Source organism: Ochotona curzoniae, unplaced genomic scaffold (genome assembly GCF_017591425.1).
Source record: "Ochotona curzoniae isolate NIBS_2020 unplaced genomic scaffold, NIBS_Ocur_1.0 scaffold_4505, whole genome shotgun sequence".
Classification (NCBI taxonomy): Eukaryota; Metazoa; Chordata; class Mammalia; order Lagomorpha; family Ochotonidae; genus Ochotona; species Ochotona curzoniae.
The window spans coordinates 32,980,650-32,998,851 of NW_024467118.1; the positions used below are offsets into that span (position 1 = coordinate 32,980,650).

At 44.4% G+C, this 18,202-nt stretch overlaps 1 protein-coding gene across 1 annotated transcript in view; it reads left to right on the forward strand.

Moving 5' to 3' along the window:
- The window catches only part of SCARA5 (scavenger receptor class A member 5), a 92,319-nt gene that overhangs the window by 32,953 nt on the left and 41,164 nt on the right, over positions 1-18,202 (forward strand). The window lies entirely within an intron of this gene.

The window sequence follows — 18,202 nt, forward strand, 5'->3', positions numbered from 1 at the left end:
TGATGCAGCCACCCACTAACAGCTACTGCCATTGAAGTTATAGTAACAGAGATGCAATATGAAGAACAAGGGACCTGCCGCTCTTATTTGGCTCCCTGAGAATCACATACCAATGTGTCTTTGTTTCCCCGTGATTGATGTAGCTTAAACCTTCTCAATGCCGACAATGTATGAATTGTGCTGAGGAGGAAGTTCATGTGAATTTGCTGCTTGAGCAGTTATATTAGTTAGCTTCCTATTACTGCAACAAAATGCCTGAGACAAGTTGCTGATGGAGGGAAGAGAAGTTTATGTAGTTCACAGTTTTGGAGTCAAAAGTCTGAACAGCAAGATGTAGACTTTGGTGGCGGCTATATGGCAGTTAGGAAGTAAAGAGAAGATGAGCCCACCTTAAGCTTTGAAAACCAATCTCTCTCGAGAACTCAAGAGGCCACATGAGAACTGCCTCACTATAGCATAGCCCAAGACCTAAGGACCTTTCCCAAACCCCAGCTCTTAAAGGTCCCACCATCTACCACTAGCACTGCCCTAGAAACCAAAGTAGTTCAGGGAGATACGTGGACTGCTGTCCGTCCATAGCACTGGTGATGGTCCATTTGATTACCTAGTTAAGGTGAGCCCCACCTGAATTATCAATTGCAAAAATATCTTTGATTCCCTCTGATTTCCCCCATAATGAAGAAATGTCCTTTGGAGACACTAATGATATGTCAGTACACTGATTCCTAACATTCCATCTCTCAGTCTACTGATGTTTTCCTGAATTACACATTGAGCATTTCTTATCCAAATTTCTTGAGTCCAAAATGCTTCAGATTTGGTAATATTTGCATAAACATAATGAGATATCTTGGGAATGGGACTCAAATCTAACATGAAATTCATTTGTGTTTCATATGCACACAGCATCTGAAGGGGATTGTGTTTGATATATTAGTACACCTGCATTTTAACTGCAACCAGTCATGCAAAATCAAATGTAGAATTTTCTGCTTGTGGAATCATGTTGGTGCTCAAAGCTTCAGATTTTGAAGTATTTTGGATTTCAGATTTGAGGTTAGGAATGTCCAATCTGTATTATAAAGATTTTCATGTGATGGTGGTCTTTCTAACATCCTTAGTATTATGTTTCTTTTGGGGTACCACAGTTTGAGATGGATGTAGGCAGTGGCATGCTGAGGTAGGCTCCAAATAAGTTCATGTTTTCCTAAATCTGTATTCAGTGACATCATGTTGCTATCTTGAAATTGTTCATAGTGGGGACATTTACACTTTTAGAAACTGGCAATTACAGAAGCTGGCATTGTGGTTTAACAAGTTAAACCTCAGCCTTCGATGCCAGGATTTCATATAAACACTGATCAAGACTGGCTGCTTCCCTTCTGATTCAGCTCCCTGCTAATACACTTGGGAAAGCAGCAGAAGATGGTCTTATGGCTTGAACCCCTGCACCCACATGGAAGAGCTGGATTGTCTCCAGCTTCCAAGCTTCAGGTTGACCGAGCTTTGACCATTACATCTATTTGGGGAGTCAGCAAGTTAAGGGAAGATTCTCTTTCTGTCTGTCTCTTTTTCCTTTTCCTTTTCTCTATAATTTTGCCTTTTAAATAAGGAAAAGTTTTTTAAAAAGAAGAAGCTGGAAACTACTATAAATAAGGACTTTTCCCTGCCTGGGGAATCCGTTGTTAAATATGTATCAGCATACCACTCACTGGATGCAGAAAACTGAAACACATTCAAGGAGGAATGGAGGACTTGGACCTCTAAGGAAAATGGATCTGTTTTCAAATATCTAAAAGGCCATTTTTGAGGCAACCCTTTAATATGCCCCACCTCCTGTTCCTTGGAGCTCTAGTCATGCCCGTGTCCTTAAAGGACTCTTGGGACTGCACATCTCCCACCTCTACCTCTGCATGGAGGAGCTTGCAGCAGGAAGAATAAAACACAGAGGGCTCCAGTCAGGTGCAAAAGGGGAACAGTTGCTTTTTACTCTGATTCTGGCAGAAGCAATGTGGGTACAGGGGATACAGTGAGGTACAGAGAGGATGGAGTTCCTGTTCAATCACTTTTTTTTTTTTTTTTTTTTGGTGAAATGGGTACAGACCTATCTCCAGGAATGAGAAATAAAGCCAGCCTGTGCATTGAGGAGCAGGGACTTTTGGTGAGCAACAAAGTGTTTTTCTCCCATGCCAGCAAACTGTACTAGGCAGTCCAAACCCAGGTATGTTGACATAGCACAAGAACTGACAGCGCAATTGTGGATCAATACAATTCTCAGTCAGTCCTTACTGATTCAAGAGTTAAAATATGGAAAGGAGGTGGGTGTCGTAGCTGAGTCCATAACCAATGAATGCAGATGTAGACAAACTCCTCCCAAAAGCTGAGGGCATGTAAAAGCGGCACCAAATCCAAATCCAGGCTCCATTATCAGCTAAAGGCGAAAGAAGGTCAAGGTGCTGGACCCACTTGGTCCTTAAGGACAATGGGATGCTTCCCTTTGGGTTTAAGAGCTGATAACCTCAGTAGAGGTGGCTGGAAAAAAATAAAACAAACAAACAAAAAATGAATGTTCCAGATTTCTTTGGAGAGTACCAAGTGACTGCCAGGTCTTGGGGAAGATCCTGGTGATGAAGAAGATAGCTAGCTATGTGTGCAGGTAACCAGCAACTGTGTGAAAACGACAAGGTATAAAAGGGTTGGAGCATATATTGACTTATATCTTTTAACTTAGTCTGAAAACCTGACTCTTACTGACTGGGGTGGAGAGAATCCTTCCTCTTACAGGCTTGGGTTCTTCACCTACTGTAACTGGGGATTAACTTCTGGTCAAGGTGTTGGTAGTTAACAGTGGTCTATAATCTGAAGCTCTATACTGCTGTTTGAATGAAGCTCTAAATAAATATCAACACTGATAAATCTGACAGCTAATGAGAAGGGAGGCATTGAAAGGGAGGAAGTATGTGGGAAGGAGTTAATGATGGCACCAAGAGCTCAGGTTTAAACAGTGCCTTTCTTCCCATGTAGTTGACTTCCTCAAATGAAAAAAATCTGACTAAAACATAAAGCACAGTGCCCATAGTAGATGCTGCCTTAGAGTTTATCCCCTTACTCGGATCTTTTACCATTCCTCACTTTTAGAGGAAAAGGAAGAAAGAAACTGAGAAAGATTCATTTCCTTAAACTAGACAACGCAGGGTGTCCAGACCTTGAACACAGGTGTTTGAATTCCAACTTTAATGGATATGCTTACTTTTCTATTTCAACTATGTCCCAGGAGCCAGCAAATTTGTGGAGTCTAGAAAATCCTTAAACCTACTTCCTCTATATTGTTATCTGCACTTCATATATATCTGCCAGTGTTTGAAAAACTTATAAACATGAGACATATACAATGGATTTTTATCACAAGATGTTAAACATTGTCATCAAAATTTTTCACTCTTGTAGAAAAGGCAGTGAATAACACATTGTGATTGATGATTGTCACTGGCACAATTTCATACGACTCTTTTGCAATATTAAATATTTTTACAATACTGGAAATTTCCAGCCAACTTAACATTTGAAATGCTGTGGGGACCAAATAGTCCTTCAAAGGAACTCTCACTCTTAGTCTTAATATTTTTAACTGGATAAACTCTGCCTGCTTGGGTGATGATATACACACAGATAGTTCGGATGAATAAAGGCATAGATGGGTGGCTGGATGAATGGATGAATTGATAAATGAATGGAAGAGTGGTGGGTAGATAAATAGATGGGTGGTCTGAGGTAAACATATAATTCTGGTTTCTTTCACAGCAGTGCTATAGTAGAAAGAGATGTGTACTGGGTTTTAGAAGTGTGACTGGCTCTAGTTGTGCCACTTTTTACCTAGATGGCTTGGGATATTTCATATCAACTTTGAAATCTTTGTTTACTCATCTGAAAATGAGAAGTAAATAATTATGAGGGTCACTTTCAGTTCAGAGTGTCTATGGTCTTTGCTGTACCGTAAGTCTACTTTTTGAAGAGCAGTAACATGAGAAATGTGACACGTGGGCTCTGGTGTTCTGAGAGAGGAAACCCAATAAATAGCTCAATTCCTGGCAAGCTTGGCCTAGATTCCTTACATGCTTATTAGTGAGAATAATTTTCAACTTTCTTAAAATACTTTATGACAGGCTCAACGAGTGAAGAAAGATGGATCAGAAAAAAGCAGCCAATAGGGAGAGCTTACAGCACTCTAACCCAAAGCCATGTGGAAACCCTGGGGGAATGATATTGAACCATTTGAAAACAAGTACTTAAGGAACAAATTGTCCAGAAAGATAGAAACAGAAACATGCTGGCTGTCCTTGCTGATTTCAGATTGCAGTGTTATGGGACTGTGGCCATGAGTCTCTATCCCAGCCTTACTGCTGCAGTAAGAAGGGGTAGATTACACACTGCGGTGTAGTAGAAGGAGTCATATAGTCAGGGCTTATAGTCTGGATTTTGTTCTTGCTTGCAGTGTTGAAAAAAAGTTTTCATCTCTTTAAGCTTCACCTATAAACCTGGACATGTGAACAATGATCTTTGAGGCTCACAGGACACAAATTCATACTTGCCATTGTGTGACACTGAGCAGATACTCTCACATGTTCCTTTCCTGTCTTTTTCCATCCAGAGAAGTGAACAGACCTTTGGGCTCTTCATCTCATCTATATTTTATTGAATGTCATGATCCGGAGCAAGAGAATTTTTCTAAGACTCCATCTCCTTACCTGGAAAATAGGGAGGACATTCTAGAGGTCACCAAGGCGACTTTAAGGCCTGAAGTGACCACATTTTATTTAATTCCTGCTGAGAACATAAGGGCATTTGGGGAGCTAAAAGGACGGAGACAAGTGGCCCGGATGGGGGACCTGGAAAAGACAAGGCACATCTGCTAGCTTGAAGGTGGGATGCATGCAACTGGGCATGTGAGCACAGACTCCGGCTCTGACACAGTGGCCTGCACCTGAGTGCTCTCCTTAGAGTCCCCCAGCCTCCCACCCCTGGGTCCTAACCAGGGTCCCAGCATTTCATGAGTCAACGAGAAAGGACATAGTGTTTGGGATGGTGGAGCATAGGAAGGACCTGATCCACCACACTCATTTAATTTTACAGTGATGTGAGCATCTGGTCTGCAGATCCAGAACCCTAAGTTTCCACCACATCCACGGACAGCTATAAAAGCCAAAAGATCTAAGCACATAGTAGATATCCCATATATGACAAAGCAGCCAACACAGTGCCTGCTCATGCTTAAGTGCTGAAAATATGAAAGTCTTTTCCCATTAGTTATTCAGGACCCAATAATTATATAAACAGAGATAATATGTCTTCAGTAAGTGTTGAAACTGTCTCATATTTTTTCTTAATAAAGTTTGAAACACTTACTTATAGGTTAAAATATATACGTGGCCAACTTGCCAGCTCTGTAATGAAAGGAAATTCCAGAAAGAAGTTACTGCTTTATGATGGGTGGGTTCTACATTTATATAAAAGGGCTGCATATTAAGCAAAACACAGCAAATTAGGATCCTCCCCTTTTCCAAATAAAATGAAAAGTGCCAGAAACAAGTTTAACCCTAGGCTCTGAAAGAGTAGTGCTCACCCCTATCTTTCTCATTGCAGGTTGGGGCTTTCTTGTGTTGTGTGCACTATGGCATGTTTGGCCAAAGTGCCAAAGAAGGGTACCTGGCCTAGTCAGTGTCCGCCATGGAACAAGTCACTTTTTTTCTAAATGGGATCCTGCTTTCCCTGTGAGATTTGAGAAAAGGATCTAAATTCATGAGAAGACTTTTTATATTTCTTGGTAGCAATATTCAGTTATTAACTCTTTGAGTGTCCCTTTCTAGAAATAACTGTAAGAAAGTGCCAGAGCCACCGTTAAAGTATGGAGAAGATTTCCCAAAGGGAGATTTTAAAGTTTCTAAACTGAGTAGTCAGATTCTTAAAGCACATCATTGCAGGAGTAGAAACAATTTGAAGATGTACTTGTTCCTGGGAGGAGCGGGCAGCTTGGCCCAAGCAGAAGCAGACCACAAAACTGGCTGAGTCAGTGTACTGATAATGCAGCTAAGGCTGGGGAGCCAGCACCTGCCTTTATTATTCCCCAAACTTCTTTTCAAGTCATGTCCTATAGGAGCTCTTTCTGATCCCTAATTTTTGGCTGAGTTTTTGTCCTCCTAAATTCTTTTGTTGAAACCCTCACAGTCTACATGTTAGAATGTGACTGAATATGGAAATAGGGCCTTGAAAAAGTTTTAATTTACAGTGAAGTTTTGCAGTGAACCCTACTTCAGCAAGACTGGTATCCAAAAGAAGAGGAAGTTGGTGCACACAGTAAGACACTACAGATGTGGAAACACAAAGGAAAAACTGTGTGAGAACATAGAAAAGGTACTCATCTCAGAGCAAGGAGGGGAAGATTCAGAAGGAGCCAAAGCTAATGATAAACTTGGTCTCAGACTTCAGCCGCCAGAACTGTGAGAAGATAAATGTGTATTCAGGCCACTCAGTTTGTGGAGTCAAGTTAGGGCAATCAGAGCAAACTGACACATTCCTCATGGGTGTTTTTAAAAATATGTATTGGAGCTGGTACCATGGCTCAACAGGCTAATCCTCCACTCTATGGCACCAGCATCCAGTATGGGTACATGTTTGTGTCCTGGTTGCTCACTTCCAATCCAGCTCACTGCTTGTGGCCTGAAAAAGCCAAGTCCTTGCGACCCTGCGCCCACGTGAGAGACCTGAAAGAGACTCCTGGTCTTGGCTTCAGATCAGATCAGCTCTGGTTGTTGCAGCCATTTGAGGAGTGAACCAGTGGATGGAAGATCTTTTCTCTCTGTAAATCTGCCTTTCCAATAAAAATAAACAAATCTCACATACACACACACACTATATATAAATATCCCTCACTCCAATCCCTCATGAGGTGAAGCCAAGAGAAGGATTGTGGTCAAGAATTTATCCTTCTCAGCTCTTTAAAATAGGTGTAAGAATGACCACTTACAAGGGTAGCTTTAAAGATTACAGGACATGAGTTATGTGGAATGTCTTAGGAATATGATAAATGGAAGAAGCCCATGGTGCATCAAATGATCCCTTTTAGAGTCTTATAAATGCAAATGACCGCATCTGTTCTTTCACACAAGGTAATCATATTACCTTCAGTGGAAATTGTGTGTCAATGAAGACAATTTTGATTTTTCATCTACCGTATCACTCTAGCAACTTTGCCCCTGCTGGGTTTCAGCAACAAGCCCACTGACCCAAAGGAACCGAGGGTTGCATTTCATCAGTATTGTCTCTTTTAGACATGGTAGGGTCTTCTTCTTCTTCAATCTCCAATTCCCTGGGGCCGCTGATTCTTGTATTATTTGTTGTGTCCACCCCAGCACCCCAGCCTGAGCGTGGCCTTAGATTCAGGACCTTCTGTCTCACCAGCATCACAGACTCATCATCTTTTTCCCTCACCCAAGTTCCAGTTTCTTTGCAGCTCATTCTTCATACCACTGGCAGAGAGATTTAATGAAAATTAAAAAAAAAAAAGGATTCCCCTCCCCTATAAGACAAATGAAGGGTGGTCACTAATTACACTACTAGTATTCAACCTCTTTAGATCATCTCAATATCCAATTTTATGCTTGTCCTTAAATTTTTTAAAGATTTGTCTTTATTTATTTGAAAGACACAATTATAGAGCAGGAGGGAGGGAGAGAGAGATCTTCCATCCACTGTTTTACTCCCTAATGGCTGCGGTTACCCAAATGACTGGGCCAAGCTGAACTCAGAAGCCAGAAATTTTCTCCAGGTCTCCCACATGGGTGGGTGCAGAGGCCCAAGGACTTGAACCTTTCTTCAGTGAGTTAGCAAGGAGCTGGATTGGAAATGGTGCAACTTGGACTCAAATCATTGCCCTAATGGACTTAACTTGTTACATTATAATACCAACCTCCTGACACTTGCCTTTATCCAATACACATTCTAATATGTTAGGACAGAATATTTTAAAATAGAGGTATATGTAGATTCCTATTTTATGTGTAGTTTTCTCCCCAAGCATTAGGTTAACAGGAGGATTTGTGATTTAGGCTTCTCTACTCACCATCATCCAGGTTAGAAAGGGAGGTGGTGCCTCACATACTCATTGTGAATGACTTAATGCAGGTATGAACAAACTAGTAGCCAAAAGTTGAACTTACCTGGGATAAGGAGGAATCTGGACATAAGAGAGCCACGAGCAAAGAGGAAGATATGACAAGAACTTGGCCAGTTTGTGCTACAGGAGAAAAGGATGCTTCTTGTCTCAGCCAGGGATTTCATTGGACATCAGCCTGAGCCAGAGATTTGGTGGCTGATTGTGACAAATGGTCCTGGGAAGCAGGAATGGGAATTTGGAGCTACCAGAACGAGGAAGTCGAGAAAGCAACTGTGACAGGTGGCCTTGAGTTGTTCCCTGTTGTGGCAACAAGGGTTCCATCCCATCAGGACAAAGGGCTGTATTGTCTAGAGACAGCATTTGTCCCTCAGCTCTTGCTCTCAGTGGCCATGCAAGTCTGAGCCCCAAGTAATTTCCAACGATCACATCCTAGAATGGCACCGATCTGCATCATAACACACTCTGCTTTCCATAAGTCACTATATACAATTGATAAATAGAGGTTGAGTGTTCCATATCCAAAATGCTTAGGACTAGAAATGTTTGGAATTTTGTATTTTCTCAGATTTTGGAATATTTGTGTATACTTATTGAGATATCTTGTGGAATGGGAACCAAGTCTAAAATATAAAAGTTATTTCTGTTTCATAGGTACCTTATACACATAGGCTGAGTATAATTTTGCCCAATATTTTAAGTAATTTTCCACATAAAACAAAGTTTTGTGGTTGTATTTTCTACTTTGAGGGCTTTCCCACAACACTCAAAAAATGTTAGATGGCAAAGGATTTCAGATTTTAGATTTTCAGATCAGGAATGCTCAGTATGTTTATTGATCACTTCCCAAGTTCAAGGTTGTATGTGAGTCTAAATAGAAAGTCCTGAAGTTAATTTTTAAATCCATGCAGAATTGGACTCTGCCTCCTAGGTGTGTGGTTTCCAACAGAACTGTGGGTTCCTGGCATTGCTATCTATGATTTCAGGCGCTCTATCCTCAAAAATGAGAACTGGAGATAATAGCTTCATGAGGAGGCTTTGATTTGTAATTCGTCTTGAATCTCATTGTTTATACCATCCAGCACTAAGTTATCAGAGAGCTCATGTGCTTGGACCGTTCTTCCCTCTCCTCCCCCACCCCCCCCAATAGCTAACCTCTGTGCCAAGGGCATAGAGTATCCAGCCCCACCTCTGGGATAATAATAAACATATTGATGAGAGTTTCTTCCTTGGAACTTCTAAAAGACCATCCTAGTACAGATTTCTGTGACCACCTACTGGCGACAGGGCAGCACGCGTTCTTTGCATCCTCCAGTTGCAGTTTGTGCTCCCCAATGGGCTAGAAATAGGATGGAATTGTAGATCCAGGGCAACTGGATTGTGGCCAATGTACCATTCCAGTGGGTGAGCCCTTTGCTTTGTTAGCTAGAACCTATCAGAGTTAGAGTTGGCCTGCACTTGATATGGTTCCTCGGTGGGGTTTCAGCAAGGTGAGGTTTTCAAAGGTGTGAACAGACTGGATAAGCACTGGGGAAGGACCTTCTGTATTCTGGGGCCTGACATGGCCCAGCCTAAGCTTAGTTCAGCTGCCTAAGGGCTTTGCCACTGTGCTGGGGCTGGGCAGGCTTGTTGACCTGCCCATCATTCCCATGTTACAGAGGCAGAGACCCAGGCCAGGAGGGCAACACCTCATGACACACCTGGTGGTCCCTGTACCAGGTTCAGGACATGGCTCCCTCCAGAAGCTTCACTGTTGAGTTATCCATATGAAGAAGGAGTCCCTAAAATTGCAAGGCTTCCAGGGATTGGCCACAGCCCATCTCACCCTGGAACTGCTGAAATCACCCCTGTTAGGAGTTGATGAGAACATGGCATCTCTGTCTAGGACTTCACTCACCCTGGGTGATAAGGTTGGGCATGGCACAAGGTGGAACAACCAGCCTGATGGTCTCCAGTTAGTCTCTCTCACTTGAGAGAGACCAGATCAGGGAGACCCATGGCCTCTCAGAGGCAGTAGGGACACTCGCTGAGCCATGTCAGTGCTGGCTTTACAGTGGGCCTCTGCCTCACTGGGAAAACTGCACAGCCTCCTGAATTGGAAGCACAGGGCTGCTTGGAGGCCACATTTGTCCATCATGGGCACCATTTGCTTCCTCCCCTCTCTCCAGCTCCCTGCTTCCTCCTTTCTTCCTCAGGTAGTCCCTATGTCCACCTGGCCCTCTGTGACCTTGCAGGGCCCTACGTAGCCCTGCCCACCAGCCAACTCTCCTGGGCACCTGCCAGTTCAAGGTTTTCTGTCTGCACAGGAACCTGCACTGGAACCTTGTTGGTGGGGAGACGGCTGATGGTCAGCTCCCCTCCCTAGACAGTCCTCGTGGGGCCATCATGTTGTCCATTGCACAACCAACATGAACATGCATCCAAATAAAAGAAAGGAAAATTCTTCCACTACTCCACAGCTTCCAACAAAGTATGCTGGTTTTCTTCTCATTTTCTTTTTCCAGTCCTTTCCATATGCACACTCAATCTTTACGATTTGATTTTTGGTCCCTCCTCATCTACTATTATTACTATAATTGCTTCATAAGCATTTTCCCATCTTTCACAATTAAAGTTATGACGACTGAGAAAGAAACCCCCCCCCAAGATGTCACACTGTAATTTTCCCATTATCTTACTATGCAGCCTCTTTCACCATAATGGCAAATAAGTACACAAAGCTTTCCCTCTCTTTTGAAATCTTTCTGAACATTAAATTCCCAGAAGTTGAATTAGTTGGTTTAAGACAGGGACATTTTTATGTTCTAGCCCAACCACTCTTCAAAAGTTATATTAATTTGTATTTTCATTTCAGGTTTTGAAAAATGACAATCTTTTTTTGAAGGTTTATTTGTTTTTATTGGAAAAGCAAATATACAGAGAGTAAGAGAGACATAGAGAAAGATCTTCCATCCAATGATTCACTCCCCAAGCGACCGCAATGGCCAGAGCTCAGCTGATCCAAAGCCAAGAGCCAGGAGCTTCTTCCAGGTCTCCCAAGAAGGTGCAAGGTCCCAAGGCTTTCCCTGTCCAGAAGCAGGGAACTGGATGGAAAGCGGTGCCACTGGGATTAGAACTGGCACCCATATGGGATCCTGGTGCGATGAAGGCGAGGACTTTAGCTCTTAGGCTACTGTGCTGAGCCCCTGAATTATGAAAAATCTTAATGCAGCCTCACTGTGCTGAGTGTTACAATGTTCATTTTGCTAATTTCTCTGCTAGCAAGTGGTGCTGTGTTCTTTCCTTACTTGTGCTTCCCAAGTGCCCTTTTTAAGATGATGCATGATCTCATATGATTGATACAGATGTTCTAGGTAACCAGGCTATTCAGAAAGGACGTTACTTGGTGGGGCACAGTTGCAGTGGGGGTGGCGGAAATATCCTCAGGGCATTAGAGCATCAGGAATAGCCTAGAATGATCCTCTTGATTGAGGATCACTTACACACTCCAGGATGAATTATCTCCTCCCAGCAGTCACAGTGTGTTCTCTGCTTCCCTTCCTCCACCTCCCATCCTCCCCTCATTTGATTCCTTCCAGATGTTTGCTGTCCTCAACAGGGAACAAGTCTTACTTGAGTGCGACTCTCTTAATTCGTGTTTGTGCAAACAGCTCATCTTTCTCTCTGCCTGGCATATGTAGTTGATTCTTCAACTTTTATACTTTCACAAATATCAATATAAATCAAAGAATAACAATAACAGCTAGCATTTACAACTCTGTAAGTATTGCTGATATCTTCATTTTCCAAAAAAATAACTAAGACAGGGATGGTAAGCAACTGACAAAGTCATTGTCAGTAGATGCTGGAAACTGACTTTGCCCCACAGGTTGATTCTAAGGTCTCAACTCCTAACCCCATTGCCATACCAGCTGAAAAGGTAGCAGACTGAGAATGAGATTGTGAATGGTCAGACACACAAGGAAATGAGATTTACAAGGAGTGAGTTCTCCGTGAGAAAACTTAGCTGGATTCAGCCTGCTTGGAGGAGTGCAGTTGAGATGCAACTTTAAATTCTGAATAAGTATTGATTACAGAATACTAATAGTCCATGAATGCATGTTTATGGTGGTATATGATGAATATATCAGTAGCTGCGGTCAGGTGGCTCACATATACAAGTGGGAAGCTCCAGCCACTTCCTTGTTGGTGCCTCCCACCCAAGTCTGCTCTGTTCCCTAGTTAGCCTTTATGAGGGTTCAGGCCTGGTGCTTTCCCTAAATGCTGCAGGCAGACTCACAACACCAGCTAGGCATATATGAATGTGTATAGTAGGGAGGGGGATGCTCAGCATTGTATTGGGCATTTAGCCTCCCAAAGCCTACACACTGGTGTTCATAACCCTTTGCATAGATTTCCACATGCATTACCTCACTTAATTTTCAGCCTAACTAACCTTGGAAGGTGAGGAGGGCTGGTCTTCGTAGTCTCACTGAAGGATGAACTGATAAAGGCTCAGGACGTCAAGCAAACAAATGGATGAAGCACAAAACAAGTATGAGTTCAGGCCATCTACCCTGTCTTCTGGTATTCTGTCCTCAAAATCTCTTTCTGGGATAGATAGCCACTGGCTGAAGTCCAAACTGGTGAAGCAGGAAAGATGACATTTAGTAAACACCAACTGTATGCTAAACATGGTTCTCATCCCTTACCAGAAATTGCTTCCTTTCCTTTTTCAGTAACCTTTTCAAAGTTGGGACTGCCATGCCCATTTCTGGATGGGGAAGTTCAGGAGGGTGGCAGGATATGACAGCAGCTCTGCCACTCTCTTCCCTTGCATGCGAAGAGGCAGGGAGCATCTCCTCTCCTCCTAGGAGAGCCCTGGTGGAAAGCATGGTGTCAAAGGTCCTTCTAGCCTCCCACAGGGCTCTCCGTGCTGCCAGCAGGTGGTATCACCATTTCCCAGAAGAAAAAACCCAACTAGAGCCCTTCAGAAACTAGTTCAAGTCTACCGCTCCGGGAGACAGTGGCACTGAGCCAGGCTCCTTCTGTGGTCCAGCCTAGGTCCTGCCTTTCCTTCAGGCCAGTGACCCATGAGGACAGCAAGAATCAGAATGCCTAGAACATGATGATAAGAAGGGGCTGAAGAGCAGCTGCCATGCACACTTATCTGTGGCAGTGTGTGCCCGGGGGACTTCTTCAGGCAATCTCAAGGCTGTGCTATTCAGATAGATAGGTCACGGTGGCTGGGAGTTCAGTGGCAATTCATGTCAAAGCAGTGCAGAATGTTCATTAGGATCTCCTAACGAACAGGTTATCAGTAGAGCATTAGCACTTAAAGTAACACACACAGACTCAATAAGGGGGTCCCTGACCCCCAAAGATGTGGGAGAACACCAAGGCCTGCCCTCATGATGTAGTGTCTGCACCTTTGCATAAGGCCCCAAGCTTGGAATCCAGTGTTCTGCAGTTGCCTTCCTGATACTGCTGATGACTTGATCTTGGAGCTTGTATTTCCTTGGTGAGGTTCCCCTGGGGACAGTAGAACTTAGCCTCTGTGCACTTCCACCTCCCACGACCCCCTTGTTAGCTCAGGATGAAGGCTCTGCCTCCTGCCTCTACCTTTCTGTCCCCTCTGCCCCTGTGGGGTTGCTCAGAGTAGGACCTGTGTGTGTGTGTGTGTGTGTGTGTAAGGGTCGAGTCCCAGGCACCTGGGTTGGTCTGCACTGGACCCTCAGAGGGACAGATGACACAGTAGCAACAAATGAAACCCACAGGGACATGTCAAGAGAGGCACTATAGAAACAAGGAAATACTCCCCTGAGCTATTTTGGACAAAAACTGTTTTTGCTGAGCACGGAGATTGCAAATTATAAAACTGATGCAGGGAAGCAATCACAGCCTTGGATGTTCTGGGGCCTGGAGAGGGGCCGTGCGTCAGCAGGTCCCAGGGGCCATGTGAGCGTCCAGAGGCCAGGGCAGGAGGCTCCAACAGCAAATAGCTGCTATCCTGCTGTGAAGATCAAGGTGCCGCTGGTGGCTGGGTTCCTCCTGAGGCCTGTCCTCCCCGCTTGCACAAGACACTCTTCCTGTGTCCTCACATGGCCCCTTTGCTGGTGTGTCCTACACTGCCTACTACAACAGCAGTGATAGTCCCAGTCACAGGGGACTAGGACACACCCTGACAAGCCTCTTCACTGAATGGCTTCCTTTTAGGCTGCAGCTCCATATCCAGTTACATTAGGGGCCAGGACTCCCTGTGTATGAATATGCAGAGAGGGGTGCAGATGTTCAGTCCACCACAGAGTCACGAAGGGTTTTTGCTGCCCTCTTGAAGGTAGGGAAAGGTCTTTAGGACCCCGTATATTCTTCACAGGAGGTAGTGAGAAGTGGCCAGAATAGAATAGACCTGAGGGGCATGTGGGAAACATTAAGCCATCTGTAATGTAAATTTGTAGGAATAGTTTGGCTGAAATTTTAAAAATTTATTTGGGACGTGTATTGTGGTGCAGTAGGTTAAAATGCCACTTGCAATGCTGGTATCCCCCATAAGAGTACTGGCTCAAGTCCCAGCTACTCTACTTCTGATCCAGCTTCCTGCCAATGTTCCTGAGAGGGAAGTGGATAATAACCCAAGTGCTTTGGGTTCCTGCTGTTCATGTAGGAGATCAGGATGGAGTTCCTGGCTTTTGACTTCTGCCTTCTCAGATACTAGCAAGTATCTGAGGAATGAACTAGTAGATGGAAGATTCTCTCCCCTATTCTTGCCCACTCGACCCCCTTCTGCTCTCTGTTCTTCTGACATCATGTCTTTGGAATAAATAATGAAATGTTTTAAAGATTACTTTATTATTGAGACAAGCATTGTGGTGCAGCTGATTAAGTCGCCACCTGCAATGCTAGCATTTCATAGGGGCACTGACTTAAATCTCTACTGTTCTGCTTTCAATCCACTTCCCAGATAATGAACCTGGTAAAGCAGTGGAAGATGGCCCAAGTGTTTGGGCTCCTACACCCATGTGTAATTAAGGCTCCTGGCTTTAGCCTAGTCATTTTGGCTATTTGGGGAGTGAATCAGAGCTGGTAAATCTTAGATCTCTTTCTCTCTCTCTGTCTGTCTTTAAAATAAATAAATAGATAAATAAATAAGGGGGTTGTTGCACTAGCTCAATTGGCTAATCCTCTGCCTGCAAGCACTAACATCCCATATGAGCACTAGTTCATGTCCTGGCTGCTCCACTTGCCATCCAGCTCCTTGATTGTGATATGGGAAAGCAGTGGAGGATGGCTCAGACCCTTGGGAGCCTGCATGCGAGTGGGAGATCTGAAAGAAGCTCCTGGCACCTGGCTTCAAATCGGCTGAGCTTCTGCCATTGAGGCCATTTGGGAAGTGAACCAGCGAGTGGAAGATCCTTCATTCTGTCTCTTTGTAAATCTGGCTTTCCAATAAAGATAAGTAAGTCTTTAAAAAATAGATTTAAAAGCTGCTAATTACATTAATGAATCTTAAAGATTTTTTTTTTTTTACTTCTGAGAGGCAGAGACATTTGGAAAGATTTCCTATCTTCTGGTTGACTCCTCAAATGCCCTAAAGAGCCAGGGCTGGGCCAGGTCAAAGCCAGGAGCCAGTAACCTGGTACTGATCACCTGTGTGAATAGCAGGGGTCCAAGTACTTGAGCCATTACCTGTTTCCTCCCCAGGAGGGAAGAATCGGAGCCAAGATTGGAACCCAGGTACTCTAACATGGGATGTAGGCAACCCAAGAGATGTCACAACTTCTGTGCCAAACACCTGCCCCTGGAATTAAGAGTCATTAAAAACTCCCAAGCTTTTTGACCTAGTCATCTAACTTCTAGGAATTTTTTGTCTGGAAATATTTCACAAGGGGGAAAATGATCAGACTCGAAGACTGAACCACTGACCATGTGGGGGTGGTTGGAGCTTGGGCAGCTGGAGAGGGTATGAAAGCCCAAGCCTCTTTCTCCATACCTTGCCCTGTGTTTCTCTTCATCCATATTCTTGGTAACAACCTTTATAACACATCAGGGTGGATGTTTCCCTGAGTTCTGTGACCCACTCCAGCAAATTATCAAACCCAAGTGCAGGAGCTGTGGGAACCCTGATTTACCGCCAGTCTGTCGCAAGGACAGCTAACTGGAGCTTGGGATGGCATTAGAAGTAGTGCAGGCAGCCTTGGGGACTGAGCTCTCTACCTGTGGGATGCAATGCTAAATGTTAAAATGGAGTTAGGGAATACCCAGCTGGCATCTATGCACAACTGCTTGCTTGCTTGACATGTGGGGAAACTCTGACATATGTGGCCACAGCAATGTCCTGTGTTGATTGTTGAGCAACAGCAGGAGCATGCCTATGTTTTCTCACAGTCCATTGGAATCATTAGAATCTTGATTATCAAAACAAGAAGAAGGAGTGGAAATGGTAAGAGGTAATTATAGTAATAATAGTAATAATAGTAATAATGGATGGGAGGGGGAGCCCAGATATCAACTTGTAAAGATTGACTGTGCTTTGTTGGAAGCTGTGGAGTAGTGGAAGAATTTTCCTTTCTTTTATTTGGATGCATGTTCATGTTGGTTGTGCAATGGACAACATGATGGCCCCACGAGGACTGTCTAGGGAGGGGAGCTGACCATCAGCCGTCTCCCCACCAACAAGGCTCCAGTGCAGGTTCCTGTGCAGACAGAAAACCTTGAACTGGCAGGTGCCCAGGAGAGTTGGCTGGTGGGCAGGGCTACGTAGGGCCCTGCAAGGTCACAGAGGGCCAGGTGGACATAGGGACTACCTGAGGAAGAAAGGAGGAAGCAGGGAGCTGGAGAGAGGGGAGGAAGCAAATGGTGCCCATGATGGACAAATGTGGCCTCCAAGCAGCCCTGTGATTCCAATTCAGGAGGCTGTGCAGTTTTCCCAGTGAGGCAGAGGCCCACTGTAAAGCCAGCACTGACATGGCTCAGCGAGTGTCCCTACTGCCTCTGAGAGGCCATGGGTCTCCCTGATCTGGTCTCTCTCAAGTGAGAGAGACTAACTGGAGACCATCAGGCTGGTTGTTCCCCACCTGCCATGTGGAGGCAGTCCTTCCCCAGCGCTTGCCCAGTCTGTCCACACCTTAGAAAACCTCACTTTGCTGAAGCCTCACCTGCCAAGGGAAGTTGCAAGACAGGAATCTGTACTGACAAAAGGCAGTGTGAGAAGATTTAGTCATGAGAAAGGAAATGAAAGAATCAAAGGTTTTCCACCAGAACAGTTACTGTGTAACCTGATGTGATAAGTCTGAAATTTTGAAGTGCTGTCTTTCAGGCAGAATAAAAATTTTCTGTCCAGATTTTCTAGCTATTTGAACCAGCTAGAAACCAAGTTCCCTGGTTCTCTGCATTCCAAGATTCCCAGGTCTAGTTCCCTCTGTGCTTTCTCTGCCCCCAACTCTTATCTGGTCTGACCCCCACTATCAGTTGCCATGTCCCTGATTCACAAAACAAAGCCAGGGAACAAGCATCCTAGACCTCTCCTGGCAGGGTTTGTAGTGGGCCTCAGCACGGCAGTTCCCAGGCTCCAAGGAGGCACAGGGAGGCTAGGAGACTGAGGCTCATGTCTTCCTCCTAGGGTTGTGAAACCAACTGCTGCCCATTAGCCAAGAGCAGGAGATGGCTCCAAGTGGAGAAGGTAGAGAAGACCCAAGGTAGTCATTAGCTGAGGAAGAAAACAGGGGACATAGGAGGAGGGCTGGTGGATGCAGGAGAGGGAGAGGTAGATGGCTAGGAAAGCATTCTTCAGCTACCTTGATCGCTCCTGGCTGCCACATGTGTGCAGTGAGGCCCTGGGGCCCTGACTCCGTGGGCTGTACCAACAGCTCTAACCATACAAGGGGATAAGGACAGCACAGTCTCCATCTACCATTTGGGCTGCTGTAAGGAAATAGCACAGGCTGCACAGTTTACAAACAGGATTATATTGCTGAGCTGGCACAACGGATTAAGCCTCCACTTGTGATACTGACATCTCAGAGCAGAGTGCTGGCTCAAATCATGATGACTTTGTTT